Raw genomic sequence first — 16,800 nt, 5'->3', positions numbered from 1 at the left:
ACATCGGTCCTGCGTTGGTTAGCTGTGGAGCAGCAGCTAGATTACCGCAGGCACAGTGCAACTACAGGCGAGGAAGAAATTTTTTCTGTCATTCTCCAAAACGTGCAGATTTGCATAACGAACTTAAAAGAAAAGAAGTGTAAATATATTAAAAGTGAGATATTACAGTGATTGAGCCTACTTACATCTAACGTTCTTTTTCAGTATTGCGTGCGGGATTTTCTTATGATTTACAGAGGCTTGTAAATTATTTCCTCCTCTTCTAGTTGAGAATTACTAGAAGAATCAGAACACCTTCCACAAACTGAAGAAATACGGAATTGCAGAGCTGAAATTGTTTGGATAGTTTCATTGTGTAAACGTTCATACATTTAATATATTTCACATTTTGTTGTTGGTTATCATCTACTTATAATTATTCTTTCTATTGGTTGTCGAGACTGTTGTGGTGGGGGTGGGGTTGGGTAATTGCCATAATTTTTGCGAAAGATAAGAGTTATTATTCCATTTGCTTCCCGTTAACTTACCCTTATACACTGTCTTGTCACTGGATCATGCCTGGACCATTTTCAAATGTGTCGTTCAGATGTGCTTCTGGCCCCCTAATAATCAGCGCCGTTCTGCAGCTACTTATTTGTTTTATACCTTGACGCCCTTTACTGTAACAATCAAATGCAACAGAAGCTTGAGAAACAATTAGTTTTCTTGCAACCTTCCAGAATCTGTATTGTATTATCTAGAGTTAGATATTTCATTTTACGTATATCCAAACTGCCACAGAACTGATATTTTCTTCGAATTTTTACAGATTTCACCTTTATCCGGGATCAATACCGCCACTGTCTCTAAAGAGTTTATGCGTTCCCCCTGGGTTTGCTCTGACTATTGTGGATTCCAAGAGTAAGGGTTAGCAAGTCAATTGTTTGTTCACTCAGTCGTGTCAGATAAGTTCGATACAGTTCTTTCCCTCACAGTAAAAATGCATAGAGTCTTCTAGCTGGCAGAGCATTGCAGGCAAATGTGCTATAAGCATTATTATCAGGCAAAAGAAGAAGGCGTAATCCGAATCAGTTACCCTGAATGCTACATTTATTAATACGTTTTCTGCAATTAGTGGTGTTGACATTGGGCTACACATTCTCTTCTCTATCTTATTTGCTACTAAGTCTGTATGGCTTCTTCGGTTTCACACTCTTGTTGAAGATAATTGGATATACCACGTCAATTGTTTTAGTTTCCAAATACAGAGAAAAATCAATACACAGATTACTCACTATTGTCTGCGTAATGGTAGTGGGTGCATGCCATGCACTGTTAGTAAAAGAGGTAGAGATAGATGCATGGACCATCGAAAAAATAGAGGGTTATGTAGTAGTGAAATTGTAGACAGTTTCTAGAACAGTTTATATGGTCGACACCATATTGTGGGCCAAAGAGCCAGTAACGTGCTGTAGATTTCATTTTTTTTGTTTCAATAACCCTGATCTGTACCGCAAATAGTTTCAGAAATCTACAAATTGAAGACTGAAATAACACGTTTCAGAAAATCAGCATAATGTCAATACGCTTTCCGGAACATTCCACTGCCACATCTTCTATATGGCTGCAGTAATGTTGGCCCCACGGTGCTGAAGGATATTTGCAGACATCTGTTTCATTACCCGAACATCTCCTTTTATCCAACCAAATTTCTCCAGACACCAAGACACCAAGATTTTTTCCCTCCAAAGCATAACCACAATTTTGTTGCCTGCATAACACGTTAGCGTCAACTAGATCCCAAGAGTCATGGCAGACTGTTCCTCAGGATCCATTGGAATAAACCTCCAGTCTTCCAGCACATCCTTCTTCACTACCGAATAGCCTTAACTGCAAGTGGTCTGTTGAAAAGAAAATTACGAGTTTACCCATTCCATAAAAAGTCGATTGTATCACCTCGTTGGAATTTCTGAAAAATCTTCTCAAATCAAACTTCGTAAATAATTGTGCAATGGTGTCACAGAATATTGGAAGCTGAAAGTGCTGAAGTATAAACTCAAAAGAAAAAAGTCTGTAATAATTCAGTAGACATGCAGCGCTGATTGAGCCTTCCAATTAGCTGGGCCTTCAGTCACTGGTTTATATCTGAACCAGGTTGTGGCACTCAACATTCTTACCTGACATAGAAAGTTCGGCTTTGGAAAAACCAGATGTTATTTTCTTTTCAAGAAAGTGCTGTATTAAGAACCATGCGTCAATGATAGTGGCAGACATTAGCTACATTACTTTGTTGGGGTTGGCATTTCTTTTAATCGGACGTTTCCATTGTCTGGAATATGGTCGACACTAGAGCGGTTCCCCATTACTTGAAGGATGTCATCTTCTCCCAAGGCAGTGGAATGAGATTTGGATCATATATTTGGGAAGTGAGCATCTGGCCACTGTAACTCGTGTCCAATATTTCCGGCTGTCACATTACAATGGCGAGTATTGGATGATCCAATCAGTCCCATTTCACCCAGAATTATGGGTTAGGGAAATATCCGACACCGACCACAGAAAACTGGCCTCACTCACATCCTACCTCCTTTAGCAATCACCAACTGCGCCACCCGTGGAGACGAAACCCGTGGAGCCAAAGCCCTTTCACTCTGCTGCCTCTCACTCCGCTGCCCGCTGGATATGGATCCCTTCTTTTTAAACTGTTCGCGCTCAACCGGCAGACGACACGCGCCTGCGCAGACTGGCCTCTCTCTTTCCCCAAGAGCTCCAAATGTCTTCCCGCTGGAAGCCCTTAAGTGCTCTCCCTTTGCTTTCTTTTTCTGAACATACACATTTCCTTTACGGTAGTGGCGAAGTTTTTTGGTCCAAAACGATCACAACAGTAGTGAGAATTAGAAAGCGTGCAGCTGACGACACCAACCAAGGTTAGCCCACCGTGTCAGTGACGATCTCCAGGAGACAATGCCTTTCTTTGATGATATATACAAACAGGTGTGTCTTTTCTCATTCAATTCACTGCTGAGCCGGTACAATCAAGCACACAACTACTTACCCGGGTAAAGAACACGCATTTATTCACAGGAGTAATGTGCGCACTGTTGAAGACATGTAATTTCATAACCAAACAAATGCAGTTTCTAGTAGTTGCACTGCCAACTACTGATATTATTCCATAGATTGTTGTTTAAATACTGTTACATGAATCCCTTAAACACAACTGCATTTTCACCGTACGGGGATATTTGTTAAATGCATAAATCATGGACAATCACTCTATTGCAATATCTGAGAATGAGAGTTCAACCTGAGTTTCATATATATGGATCTGAAACGTCATTCTCTTCATAGTGCAGCATACTAAATGCGCTTTAATCCCACCAGGTCTGTACTCAAAGAAATGAGTCAATCAGCACTCATTCTCTGTTATTTAACATGGTCTATGCTGTAACTTTAACCAATTATAATCGACAAAAATCTCATTGCCATTCCTGGTTAGAATAAAGCAAACGGATAAATAATAATTCCCCCATGCTGTCGCACCACTGGACACTCACGGTCGGCACACAACCCAATAATGAGAGTGTCTGCAAAATCATGAGCATAGCATCTAAAGTTGGAGCGTCACATAAGCAGATTAAATAGCGGTTCTCTGCGTGAATTTTGAGTATTCTGACCGGAAACTGGCTACTTTCCTCTGTAGTTAGATTTTCATTCAACTCCCCAGGTTGTGCAGACTGGTACGTTTGTAAGCTAATGAACTACTGTAAATTCCCACTGTTAACCAAATACGTCGTACTGTCTGTTTAACGGGGCTTTGGGCGGAGTTGTATGTGTGTGTGTGGAGGGGAGGGTGGCTAAGGGACATTGCAGAGTAAAATAGAGATTCTTCAATAAAGGATTTTGCGCCATAGTGGTCAGATACAAATTTGTATGCCTTACTAAATCTGAATTTCTCGATGCGTTATTACGTGCCACACCAGTTCACAAATTTCCATTTCCGCCTTTATTGACAATATTCACCAGAACGCAGGACACCAACGCCCGTGATTTCAGAGAAAGACATTTTCAACACCAACTTTTTGCAGTTCCGCATGTGCGTCTCCGTTCCCGCGCATTGAACTTCGGTCACCCACACGGACCGTTGAACTTCTCTGTACCTTGAGGAGTTGTAGGCAGATGTGGCGAAGCCGCAGTGCAGTTGTCCACAGACAACGTTTGCATCATTGAGGTCCCAATCTTTATCCTGCACTCTATGCCACGTGCCATTATTATAAACCTCCACTCGGCCATCTCATCGGCTTCCGCCATTGCTCAATCTCAAAGACCAAATGTCAGCTACGGTATCAAATAAGATAGCTAGACAATTAATATCAAGAGAAAATATTCACGTTTTTTTCAGGTATTTATGTAGAGTTTGTCTTATACACTAATTTTCCAATATATTTCCAAATTTCAGGTATGATATGGAAGAAGATAGATAAAACAGTTAATGTCAAGGCAAAGTATTCACAACATGTTTTCAGATATTACTGCAAAGTTTGTTTTATCCACTAATTTCCACACATGTTACTTAGGTTGCAAGTAATATCAGTAAAATCTATCGGTCCATTTGAGCTATAAAAACTATTTCCGTACTTCATCTCAAAAAATGGAAATATAAGGTATACAAATAAAACTTTAAACATTTTGAACATATTGAATGTGTTACATATTCTCATCCCTGAGCAAAGCTACAGTGTTTGCGATGTCAGATTTTCGTTAATCCCTATAGTTTGTTCCCTAACATTAAGTATACGCATCCCAGCGGCGATTTGCAACTTCTCTTTGCGAGTGGCGTTGTTGGATCAGAAATAAGAAACACACACACACACACACTTTTTTGGAGCGAAGTAGAACGAAATAGGAATCTATCGAAGTGTACAAGAACCTTAATAAGTGTGGATAGTTAGAGACCTCTCCCAACAGTCAAAATGGAGAATACATTGGGGCATCACTTTATTGTAAATTGAGCTGAGCTCTTTATACTGAGACCCTTTTAGTGTGCACGGAATTGCCTGCTACTGTTGCCGATAGAGACAGATAGAGTAGGGACATTTAAGGAACAAATAAACAAACAATGGATGATGGAAAACCAGTGGAGGGTTGTGTAGTCGTGTCACAACCGACTGATTAGACTGATATTAGAGGAGGTTAAAGAGGCGGCAATACGCAGAATGAAGACTGCTTTCTAAGTAACAAGTATTCAATGTTCTTTGTTTCAATGCTGGGCTCTGCTGTTATTCACCGAATTTAATTGAGAACCATTATTTCTTATTGCAGATCAACAACTCATTAATTATTTATTTCCTTATTAGTAGAATTTTACAATGTGCCAAAAACTGCTATATTGAATAATAAATTGTTATCAGCCTGCAGCCTTGTGTACAATTATTCGCCAAGTTCAGAATTATTCGCTCTATACTTAAATGCAGTCTTTTTATAATACATCGAATACGGTCTCATGGCATGCATCTGCCAAATTAAGGTGCGACGACAATTATCTTAATCTCAGTCAGTCATGGTCACCAATAAACCATACATTGATTTACTTAACACGTCAGCTTTGTGTGAATTTCTACGACCAAATAGCAGTTTCTTTCTGTCCGACATTCTTTGTAACTCACCAGAGCAGATTAGAAGAACGTCATTCCTATGTGAACAGTTCTTCTGACCCCATGGTGAAACTGGACAATCAGTTAATCGGGACTCGTTCCCCAGGCAACGATAGTCATCCTTCCACAATGGCCCTTTTCCTTCGCTAAGGTTAGCACCTCTAAGAGTTGTATTTACTGCCCCGCACTGTAACTGTTAACAGACGACGGCAGCATCTTCCAGGCTAAAGTGTTCATCACAAAGTGTCCCCCACTGGCCGCCGTGCTGGATTTCCGCACGGCCAGAACATCTGCTCTTCCCAGCAACCAAGCGTGGCCCATGCTTCCCTGTTTTCGTAATAGTTGAAGGCAGTTAGATACTCTCAATAAAAAAAAAGATTAAAAATAAAGTGGAGAAGCAGGTTGATTTTCAGCTTCTCCACATGGCCTCCTGACAATTGTTTTCCTGCAAGAAAATTCATTGAAATTGAACGCATTGAAGATACATACAATGCAGATACGTTTTCACCACGTCGAACCAGAACATTTTGTTTCCAATGCATTATGAAACCCTATCATAAACATGAGAAAATCTTTACATGCTGGAAATCCAAGCCACACACCCAAAATGCTGGAGAAACTCAGCAGGCCAGGAAGCATTAATGGAAAAGAGTACAGTCCATGTTTCGGGCCGTGTCCCTTCACTGGGGCCGAAAAAAAAGATGACGATTCAGGGTATGAAGGTGTGGGGAGGATGAACGATAAGGTGATAGGTGCTACCAGGAGGGGGGAAAGGCGAAGCAAAGAGCTGCAAATTGCGGCATACAGAGCTAGAGAAGGGAGCACTCTGATTGCAGAGGACAGAACGCAATGGAATAACGTCAATGGAGAGGATCCCTCGAGACAGGTGACAGGCAGGTAAGGTGATAAAGTGTCTGAGCATCCTGGAAATGAGGAATAGAGAAGAGAGGATGGGGATATTGCCGGAGGTTCGAAAAAAACTCGATGTGCATGCCATCGGGTTAAGTTGGGACTAACCAGACGGAATATGATGGGCTGCTCCTCCGACCAGAGTGTGGGTTCATCGCGGTAGCAGAAAGAGGCTCATGTCAGAATGGGAATGGGAAGTGGAATTGTAATGGATGGTCACTGGAACACCACACTTTTTTTTCTGTAAAACAGAGTGCACATGCTCAGAGAAACGGTCTCCCGATCTACGGCGGGTCGTACTGATAAACTGCAGGCCACACCGGAAGCACTGAATAGAGCAGATGACACCAAAAGACTCAAGGGTGAAGTGCCGCCTCACCTGGAAGGACGGTTCGGGGCCCTGAATGGTAATGCGTGGTCGTAGCTGTAGGAAGAGGTGCTGCAATTTTTTCCACTTGCAAGGATAAGTGCCAGCAGGGAGGTCAGTGGGGAGGATCAAATGGACCAGGGAATCTTTCAGGTGAAGCTGCCACGTGGAACCGTATCATTGGCTTTGCTGAAATCCAATATACAACATCACCTACCCTCATTTTCACTGTTAGTTGAATCTTTAAATCTTTAAAGAAGAACGTTAAAAAATTCTGTTCAACACGACTTTCCATTCACAGCACCACTTTGACTTCTAATCAGATTCTGTTGATGAATAATTGGCCATTAGAGTATCTTTCAGTATTCTCCACCTATGGCTCTCAGGCTGAATTGTCTGTTCTGATAAATTATTCCGAGGTGTAAAGGCTTATTGCATGAAGAACTTTTGATGGTTCTCGGCCTGTGCTCACTGGAATTCTTAAGAATAAGGGTTGACCCAAATGAAACCGATTTTGAATGCTCTCGATAGAGTCGATGTAGAAAGGATATTTCCTAAGGTGTTTTAGTGTAAGACCAGAGAGCAATGCCTTGAATTAGAGAGTTGTCCTTTTAGAACGAAGATAAGAGAAAATTTCTTTAGCTAACGAGTGGGTTTCGTTGCTTCTCCCTGCTGTGGAGGTCAACACTTAGCGTATAATCAGGACAAAGCTTGACAAAATCTTCACTAGCCAGAGCATTGAGGATATGGGGGGAAAACAGGGGGCTGGAGCTAATAGGGTAAATGGATCAGGCATGAGGAAATGGAAAGCAGATTCGATGGAACGAGTGAACTATTTCTGCTCCTATATCTACCTGTCTTGTCTTATGGTTTCGCAGAGACGCAACCCATATTCCCTGGCCTGATGCTATTTTGCAGGGAATTCATAAGGTATTTTGTGTTCGATTAACGAATATGTTATTGGCTTCTAATTTTTTCCCCTCTGTGCCTGATCAAGGCGAACATTTATTCTGTTCGGTTCTGCAGCGAGAAACTCCGATAGTAATGGCACATAGTGTTGCTACCTAATTGTATTCCTCACTAATGCAGTAGATAGATACTTGGAAATAACGTGACATAAAAATGTCTTCATATTTTGACAAATTTCTGAATAACCTATCCTGTGCGGGTCGGTTTCCAAGAAATTGGTAACCTCTTCAACATTGTTCAAGCATCTGGATATTAACAAGTAACTAAAATAAATTATGTTTATTCCATTGTCTCAGAAGTGATGAGGGGGAACGGTTTGGATGTTAAATGGCTTTGTTTCAAAAGAGTAACACAAATTGCTAGAGGAGCTCTGCAGTCCAGGCAGCATCTATGGAAAAAGAGTAAACATGCGACGTTTCCGGCCATCAACTTACATGTAATTTTTGTGTGCATTCGCTTGATTTCCAGAATCTGCAAATGTTATCTTCTTTGGACTTCAGCTTTTAATCTGCGTCCTGTCCGTGGTCAGCATATTAATAGAGATTAGTATGTTTAGTTTTATTCTAACTATTTTATTGTCTTTTTTTCTTTCTAATTTAAATTCAATAGCCGTGAAGTAATATTAAGGCAATACAAGACAGTTAGACCACATTTGGAGTACTGTGTTCAGTTCAAGTCACATCACTGAACATAGAACATAAAAAGCCGGCAGCACAATACAGGCTAAACTGTGCCGAGCATGCCCTTACTTTAAAAAAAATACCTAGGGTAACCATAGTCCTCCATTTTTCTCAGCTCCATGTACCTATCCAGGAGGCTCTCATAAGACCCTGTCGTATTGGCGTCCACGACCTTCGCCGGTAGCCCATTCCATGCAACCACCACTCTCTGCCTAAGAAACCTAGCCCTGTTATCTCTTTTGCACCTACATCCAAGCACCTTAAAACAGTTCCCTCTCGTGTTAGCCATTTTAGCCCCGAGAAAATAACCCTCCGACTATCCACACGATCAATGCCTTTCATCATTTTATGCACACTACATTACTACAGTGAGGATGTGGCTGCAATAAAAAGAGTGCAGAGGAATATACCTGGATGTTGCCTGGATTGGAGAACATGCCTTATAAGAATAGGTTGAGTGAACTTACCGGTTTCTAATTGGAGATGACCTGACAGAGGTGTATAAGACGATGAAAGGCATCGATCGTGCGGATAGACAGGCTTTTTCACCCAGGACTGAAATGGGTAGCACCTAAGGGGTATAGTTTTAAGGTGCCTGGAAGTGGTAACAGAGGATGTCAGAGGTAATATTTTCACACAGAGCTTGGCGGATGAAGTGGAATGCACTGTCTGCGATGGTGGTAGAAACGGCGATAAAATTTATTCAATGTCCCATAGTAAAGAACTTTATAAAGAAAGAGTGGGACTTCAAATGGAACATAGTTTATTATTATCCTCTTCGATTGAAATTCAGTTAACTAAATCAAAAACTCAATTCTATATGCATGGAGATAGGTCTGGTAAATTATTGGTTAAGCAATTGAAAATTGTTTCGGATAAATGACAGATTACTAGAATTCGTAAACAAGATGGTACTCTGACGATCCACCACAAAGAGATAAATAGAGCCTTTCAAGAATTTTATAACTCCTTATATCAATCATTCACTAAGGACTCTTCTATAATAAATGAATTTTTAAGGAAATAATGTAAATTTAGATACACCTATTATGGAGTCTGAAATAGAAAAGGCTATTTTTTTAATGAATTCTGGTAAAGCTTCTGGTCCAGATGGTTTTCCTGTAGAATTTTTTTCAAATCTTTTTCTCCTATACTTTCTCCTTGGCTTTGTAATTTTTTTAAAGATGTATTAAGTGTAGGTAAATTACCACAATCTTTTTATGAAGCTTCTATTTCTTTAATTCTTAAAAAAGATAAAGACCCTACTGAATGTGCAGCCTATCGACCTATATCCTTATTAAATACGGATTTTAAGATTTTCAGTAAAATTTTAGCTATTAGATTAGAAAATATATTACCTCGAGTTATTTCTGAAGATCTGACTTGATTTATTAAAAATCGCTATTCATCTTTTAACATTAGAAAATTAATTAATATTATTTATACGTCTTCATCTAAAATACCAGAGTGTGTTATTTCTTTAGATGCTGAAAAAGCATTTGACAGAGTTGAATGGGTATATTTATTTACTACAATGCAACAATTTAATTTTAGTTTAAAATTTATATCATAGATTAAATTAATATACCATAAACCTTTAGCTTCGGTTTTTACCAATAATCAAAGATCCTCTTTTTTTCAGTTATTTCGTGGTACAAGGCAAGGTTGCCCTTTAAGTCCTTTACTATTTGACATTGCTTTAGAACCGTTGGCTATAGCTATTCGTGAATCACCTAATATTCTGGGTATTACCCATGAGGAGAGGACGTATAAAGTATCACTATACGCTGATGATTTGTTATTTTATATATATGACCCTGAAAGATTTATCCCTGCTATTTCGTCTTTGCTTGCACAATTTAGTAATTTTTCTGGTTATAAATTGAATTTTAACAAGAGTGAACTGTTTACATTAAATATGCAAGTTCCAATTTATAAACATTTACCATATAAAATTGTTACAGATTATTTTACTTACCTAGGTATTAAAATTACTAAAAAAACATAAAGATTTATTTAAGGTTAAATTTTTACTTTTAATTGATCAAATTAAGCAACTTGCTATTAGGTGGTTCCACTATATTTGTCATTGGTTGGTAGAGTTAATGCTATTAAGATGATGATACTACCTAAATTCTTATATTTATTTCAAGCATTACCAATTTTTATTCCTAAAGCTTATTTTGATACTATTGACTCTAAAATATCTTCTTACTTGTGGCAGAACAAAAATCCTAGATTGGGTAAAAAAAATATTTACAGAAGCCTAAGAAGGAGGGCGGCTTGGCTTTACCAAACTTAAGACTTTACTATTGGGCAGTCAATATACGGTATTCAATATTCTGGACACAAGAATGGACTATAGCTACTTGCCCACAATGGGTAAATTTGGAATATAAATCTGTGCAAGATTTTTCACTGATTTCAATCTTAGGATTTTCACTTCTTTTTTCTTTATTCAAATTGAATAAACAGATAACTAATACTATAATCAGATATACATTACGAATTTGGTTTCAATTTCGTAAATTTTTTGGTATGAATAAATTTATTTTATCATGTCCAATAAAAGCAAGTTATTTTTTTCGACCATCTATGGATCAAGCTTTTCTTTTATGGAAAACAAAAGGTATAACATGTTTTCGTGATCTGTTTCTGGATGATAACATTATGTCCTTTGAACAGCTATCTAATAAATATAATTTACCTAAAACCCATTTTTTTTAGATATTTGCAAGTTAGAAATTTTTTGTATAATGAGTAACAGTCTTTTTCGAAAGAATGTCCATTGGAGATTACAGATAGAATTTTAGCTCTTAATCCTTATCAAAAGGGTTTAGTAGCCATCATTTATAAGATGATCATGAACTTACAGTTAGATGTATCAGAAAAAAATAAGAAGGAATAGCAAGAAGAGTTGCATTGTCCTATATCTACTGAGCAATGGGAAAAATTATTATTGGTAAATTCGTCCTCTATATGTGCTAAACATGAGTTTGTAGAGGTTATATATTTTTATGGTTACATATCTGAATGTCTATTTAAACTATTAATTATGTACTCTCAAACATTTTGTATTCATGTTTCATTTATGTTTGTTTAAAACTAATAAAAAGATTTAAAAAGAAAAAAACAGAAAAAAACGGATACTGTAAGGTCTTTAACTATATTCTCAGATGAGTACTTAAAGCTTAGAAAAATAGAGGGCTATGCGTTCAGAGCATTTTAGGCAGCTTCTAGAGTCGGTTACATGGTGAGCATAACGTTGTGAGTCGAAGGGCATGCAATTGCTGTAGATTTTCATGTTTATGTTCTATTACTATATGGTTTCTCATTTCACTTGAATGATGATTTCTGAAAATATCGCCATGTTCTTTCCGTTCAATTTCAGAGTGTTGTCTGAATAACCTACTTCCTTACAAACCTATAAAATCACGACATACGTTTTAGTACTTATCTTCATGTATTTTGTTTGCATTCATTTCAAAATATTATGCCGCCTGTAGTATGTTCTACCATCTCGTCCGTACATTAGTTCCGCTGGAAATCCCCCTCTTCCGTGGTCGCTAATGACATTGATGCATAATGCCGACCTACATTGTTAATATGCTAACTCATTGCTCAATGTCATCGTCATTTATAAGTCTTTTGGTCAAAGGTTTGATAGAAGATTCAGTTTATTCAGCCCTTGCAAAAGTTTCCAGTTAGAGGTATTCTAAATTTCCTCCTTCAGAAACCCACATTGAACTCACTCATTAATACTGCCTTATGGAAAATCCTTCAATTATCTCCCCGCCTCACCCCCTTTACTGTTAGTCAATTTCACATCAAAATAATATCGGATGATACTGCATTAATGCAACTTTTGAGAAACTATTTGGAAGTACTATTTATCAGTGAACTCTGCCTTAAAGAATATAAATAAAATATTATTTTTTTCTCTGAAACCCAATACTCACCGGAACAGGTCAGACCGACATCATTCTTGTGGTTGCAATGATATGTCCTTGAATCATATTGACATTCGCATAGGCTCGACTCATTACCTTGACATTCAAGGATTTTGTGCCATACATGCAATTCTCCCTCTCCAAAATAAGCTCCCCTCAGCACAGAAACAGCGACTCCGCATTGAAGTTGGTTGCACACCACGTTGACATTATTCATATCCCAAAGCAGGTTACACACTGTTCCCCAAGTTTCACCAAACGGCACTTCTAGTCTTCCCGAACCCTCGTCATTTCCGGACAGCAATCTTGTAGTTCTGTATTCTGAGAGAGATGTTAAGAGTAAACATGACAAAGAAAATTATAACAATGTACTGTAAAATCATATTACGTTCAGCATATATGAGGGTCCGAATTCGTTGGGTTGCAATCTGTTTTACGAGGAATAGGGTGTGTGTGTGTGTGTGTGTGTGTGTGTGTGTGTGTGTGTGTGTGTGTGTGTGTGTGTGTGTGTGTGTGTGTGTGTGTGTGTGTGTGTGTGTGTGTGTGTGTGTGTGTGTGTGTGTGTGTGTGTGTGTGTGTGTGTGTGTGTGTTTCAGGCAAACAAAATTCTCAACAATAATGTCTGTGGTCAGCTTTGCTCACAAGAAAATCATTCTTCTCTCCGTCTCCTATCCTTCAGTACATTATGTAGCTAACTTGCCTGCTGAGCTTCGAAACCATGCGCCCGAACTTTCTGAGAGATTAGCATGCAAGTACATGGAAAAACGTAATCAAATTTTACTTGTGTGACCTCATTGATATTCTCAGCTATTCCTCAAACACTCAAATGAATTAGTGAGACATGTATACCCCGCACAATAATATGACCAATAATCTAATCTGCATCTGCTTTTCCAGCTTTCCTTCTTCTGGATGTGTACAAATATAATTGTTTCGAGTTCCAACCCTTTGCGCGCTTTGTGAGAAGGCAATGATCAGGTCAGACAGTGGTTGCCCAGCAAACTCAACAATTTCAGCAATTTCATAAATATGTGCTTTCATATTTAAGCAACGCTGAAATGAATGCATTATTCTTTTCTCAAAACAAACACAGACGCTAACATGTCCGATGTCCCGGAAATATCCTAAAACATGCTTGTGTTATCGGATGCAAATTACGAGAAGTCCTTTCCCTGTAAAACGCGAAGAATTCCCAGCTATACGCACTGTCCTATTGATCTCAGCATTTAATTGGTGTATGGAAGCTGTTAAGCTGTGAAACTGGCTTGCGGCCATGGAAAATACATGGTTTCAAAAGTATGAGTTGCCTAAGTATGGTGAATACAAACATCCTTTACTTTCAGAAGTGTTGGTGCGAGGCCAAGTAGTTAAGGCGTTCGTCTAATGATCTGAAGGTCGCTAGTTCGTGCCTTGGCTGCTGCTAGGTGCCAGTTCGTGATGAAGGCATATAACCACACATTGCTCTGCGACGATGCCAAGCTGTCTGGGTCCTAATGCCCTTCCCATGGACAACATCGGTGCAGCTTGAGCAACTGCCTGTCTTCCATTAAAAATCTCGCTAACCAGGATAATGCTCTGGAAACGTTCCAAGGTGCATATCTATGCTCAATCGAGACTAAAGGAGGCCTACTACTTTCAGAAATATGTTATTAAACCAGAAAACATAGGTTTAGCTGAGATACCACACGGACTTCAGGGGCAAACTCTTCATCTAAATAACGGTCTGTAGACTGAGATGGAGAGCTGCAAGAGGACGTGTTTGAGGCAGCTGAAGTGACAATATTTGAAAGCTATTTCGACAGGTAAAGGATAGGGATTGTTTTGATGGATATAGGTATTTATGTGGCCATTCGAAGGAAGTTTGTCATATTGCATGTCGTGGCCGATTTTTGTCTCCTTTCTTTTGGTGGTGGTGGGTGGAAGAACTGTTTCCCTGTTGTATCACACCTCTAATCAACAGTTGGAAATGCTGGAATCTAGAACATTTTGACGCATGATCATCTGGGAAGAGGAATGTATGGCAGTTAAGGAAAGAACATTAAAAACAGAAAGCATAGGGTTAACGTGAGGGACGAAATAATTCAGAGGGACTGGAGAGGGAACATTTACCGAGATATTTGGAATGCTATTTGGCAGGCTGTTTCCACGACATATTACGCTATTAATCAACTGCAGCAAATGCTGCGTGCTGGAACGAATGAAAACAAAGCATGTAGGAACTGAGCGCGACAATCATGATCTGTAGAGGAAGGAAAAAAATCGACTTTTCTCGTCCCGATTGGTGCGGGCCTGACGACATCATTTTCTCTCACGCCACAAATGTTACTCGACCCTTTCGAGTAGATTAGCTGACACTGGACTATATATGCACTTGTTGTTAGCATTTAATTTACATCGCAGCAGTAGGCGGAAAGGGAAGAGGCAAAAGAAGCTCGGAGTGAATCTTTTTTTTTAATGATCGCGACAAAGGGACTAGACTGTGCAGGCGCGAGACATAGCGCGCCAAAGCTGTAAAAAGAAAGACCGCCATATACAACGCCCATCGTCGTAGGGGCCATTCTCGGAGTGGACTGAGGCAGAGTGGGTCGGCTTTGGCTCAATCAGGCTTCGGCGAGAACAGGAGGAGGCGAGGTTTGAACGGGACACAACCTAACAAGCTCGTGAAAGACAGCAGCGTGATGCAGCAGGAGAATTTAAATAGCGAGCTGAGGCTGAGTACGAGCTTCACTCCAGGTGAGGTAAGTCCGGGTAAGCACCTTTAATTAATCTAAGTAGATTATGAGTAGGTCATGGAGGAAGCAGTTAGGGCAGTTGAGTGATCTGATTGCAGTACGGGGGAAGTCAGGGAGAGCACAACTGTCCCTGATGACTACACCTGCAAAACATGCATCCAGCTGCAGCTCCTGACAAACCGTATTAGGGAAATGGAGCTGGAGCTGGATGAACTCCGGATCATTCGGGAGGCAGAGGCAGAAATAAACAGGAGTTTCAGGGAGCTAGTTACCCCTAGGAGTCAGGAGACAGGTATTTGGGAGACTGTCAGGGGAGGGAAGGGGAATAGACAGGAGGAGCAGAGCAGCCCTGGGGCCGTTCCCATCAACAATAAGTATACCGTTTTGGATACTGTTGGTGGGGACAACCTACCAGGGACAAATTGCAGTGGCTGCGTCTCTGGCATCCAGACTGGACCCTCAGCTCAGAAGGGAAGGAGAGAAAAGTGGAGAGAAGTAGTGACAGGGGATTCGATAGTCAGTGGGTCTGATAGGAGGTTCTATGGAAGAGATCGAAAATCTCGGATGATCTGTTGCTTCCCTCGTGCCAGAGTCCGCGATATCTGGTATTGAGTTCTCAGTATTCTCAAGAGGGTGGGTGAGCAGCCGGATGTCGTGGTCCATGTACGGACCAATGACATTTGTAAGAAGAGTAAGGAGATCCAGAAAGGTGAGTTTGGGGAGCTAGGTGCCAAGTTAATGGGCAGGACCTCCAAGATAGCAATCTCATGATTGCTACAAGTGCCACGTGCAGGGGGGTTTACAAAGAGTAAGATAGTGCAGATCAACACGTGGCTGATGACATGTTGCAGGAGGGAGGGCTTCAGATTTATAGATAGGTAGGCAGTTTTGCAGCAAAGGTGGGACCTGTTCCGGCGGGAAGGTTTACATCTGAACTGGAGGAGAACAGATATTCTTGAATTTATGTTTGCTAGAGAGGCTCCAGTAGATTTAAAATAGACATGAGGGGGGAGGAGAACCTGATTGTAGGAACAGGTGTATGGGAGGAGGAAGAAAAAGAAGACAGTAAAGATCTTTGTGCTGTTAGATGAAAACAGAGAGGAAGATGTGAATTTCTTAAATGCATTTATGTTAATGACAGGAACATTGTAAGTAATCTGCATGAGCTCAGAGCATGGATTCATAACTGGAAATATGATGTTGTTGCTATTAGTGAAACATGATTGCCGGAGAGGTGTGATTGGCATCTAACTATTCCTGGATTTCGTTGCTTCAGGTGTGAAAGAAACTGAGGGAAAAGAGGGGGAGGTTTTGCGTTGATTGTCAGAGATAATATTACAGAGGTGCTCTGGCAGGGAAGATTAGAGCGCTCGTCTAGGGAGGCTATTTAGGTGGAGCTGAGGAATGGGAACGGGGTAGTAACACTTATAATGGTGTATTACAGATCACCTAATGGGGAGCGAGAATTGGGGGAACAAATTTCCAATGAGATATCAGATATTTGTGGTAAGCATAGGGTTGTGATTGTGGGTGATTTTAATTTTCCACAAATAGACTGGG

This window comes from Hypanus sabinus, chromosome 1 (assembly GCF_030144855.1).
Source record: "Hypanus sabinus isolate sHypSab1 chromosome 1, sHypSab1.hap1, whole genome shotgun sequence".
Lineage (NCBI taxonomy): Eukaryota > Metazoa > Chordata > Chondrichthyes > Myliobatiformes > Dasyatidae > Hypanus > Hypanus sabinus.
This window is presented reverse-complemented; position numbering follows the sequence as displayed.